General features: G+C 35.9%; 1 pseudogene; it reads left to right on the forward strand.

Moving 5' to 3' along the window:
• Window positions 1–497: 497 nt before the first annotated feature.
• LOC114033641 lies at window positions 498–988 on the forward strand (annotated as a pseudogene).
• Window positions 989–1,940: the final 952 nt, after the last annotated feature.

Consider the following 1,940-nt stretch of genomic DNA (forward strand, 5'->3'; position numbering starts at 1 on the left):
GGGTTACCGTTATGCTCTATTTAACCTATATGTGGCTTGTTTATACACAGGTGTTTGCACGTTGTCTTCCTCTTTAGATTGTGAGTGCCTCAAGGGCAGGGATTGTCTTTTTCCTTTCTTTGTATCTCTAGTGTTTAAAACTGTTTGCCTGGCACATAGCAGGCACTTAATGAATGCTCATTGACTGACTGACTGATGTATATGGCACTGTGCTTAATGCTGGTGATACAAAAATTAAAAATGACAAAGTTCATACCTTCAAAGAATGTGAAGTAAAAATTATCAAAGGGACAAAGTATTGGCTGAAAAGAAGATGATTTAAAATATGTATATATATTTTTTAAAAGAAATAAAGACAAATGGAGAAAAACCACACAACTAACTTAGAACTTTTAATGGGAATGGACTAAACAATAAAAAGAGTGTCAGAATGGGTAAAAAAAACAAAACCTCACAATACGTTGCTTGTAAGAAACACATCTAGCTCTTCCGCAGTGACTCTGGGGTCAAAATGAAGTTCAATCCCTTTGTGACCTCTGACCGAAGCAAGAACCGCAAGAGGCATTTCAATGCCCCTTCTCACATACGGAGGAAAATTATGTCTTCTCCTCTTTCTAAGGAGCTGAGACAGAAGTACAATGTCTGCTCCATGCCTATTTGAAAAGATGATGAAGTCCGGGTTGTTCGAGGACACTACAAAGGACAGTAAATTGGCAAGGTAGTCCAGGTTTACAGAAAGAAATATGTGATCTACATTGAGCGTGTGCAGCGGGAGAAAGCTGATGGTACAACTGTCCATGTGGGCATTCATCCCAGCAAGGTGGTTATCACAAGGCTAAAACTGGACAAAGATCGCAAAAAGATCCTTGAGCGAAAAGCCAAATCTTGCCAAATAGGAAAGGAAAAGGGCAAATATAAGGAAGAAACTATTGAGAAAATGCAGGAGTAAAAAATTACATGGCTGTAATTAAATTTCTGGAGTGAACAAAAAAAAGAAACATCTAAAAGCACATATATGTAGAATCAAAATAAGAGGCTGTAAAAAAAATTTGCTGTGCATCAGGTGAATCCACAAAAATATGAGTTACAATCATGCTATTAAGGAAAGCTAAGAAAAATTCAGGACATCAACAAACACATTGAATCATGCTTAAAGGAACTATAAACAACAAACTAATATCAATATAAAGTATATCAAATTTTGTAACATCTAAATTCATAAGTGAAAAATTAATTGAATTACAAAAAAGACATGAATAGCGGCACAAAAATAGTAGGTTTAAATGTTTCTCTTTCAGAGGTGGACAAAAACAACAACAGGCAAAAAGGAAATTATAGAACTGAACAGATCGTAGAGAATTTAAAACTAAAAGATTTATGGTGCCTTTTGAATGAGACCGCTAAAAAAATATTTCTCAGCACCATATGGCATATAAAAATAAACCAGGCATTAGACAGAGAAACTGCAAATAAACATTAAAAAATAGAAGCACCACACACATTTATTACAGTCAGTCAGTCATTGAGCATTTATTAAGCACCTAATAGGTGCCAGGCACTGTGCCAAGCACTGGGTTACAAAGAAAGGCAAAAGACAGCCTCTGTCCTTGAAGAGCTCACAATCTACTGGGGGAGACAACATTCTAACAACTATGTACTAACAAAGCTATATACAGGATAAATAGGACATAATTAACAAAGGGAAGGAACTAGAATAAGAGAGATTAGGAAAAGCTTCCTGTAAAAGGTAAAATTTTAGCCAGGGAAATCAGGAGGTGGGGGTGAGGAGGGAGAGCGTTTCAGGTTTGGAGAACAGCCAATGAAAATGCCCAGAGCATTTCGTTATAGATGATAACATAATAAAAATAATAATTCAGGGATCACAAGCAAAAGACATAGACCTAAAAGGAGACCTTATAATGAGATCCTAAATAATTAGT

This window comes from Vombatus ursinus, unplaced genomic scaffold (genome assembly GCF_900497805.2).
Source record: "Vombatus ursinus unplaced genomic scaffold, bare-nosed wombat genome assembly UNPS02007284.1, whole genome shotgun sequence".
NCBI lineage: Eukaryota > Metazoa > Chordata > Mammalia > Diprotodontia > Vombatidae > Vombatus > Vombatus ursinus.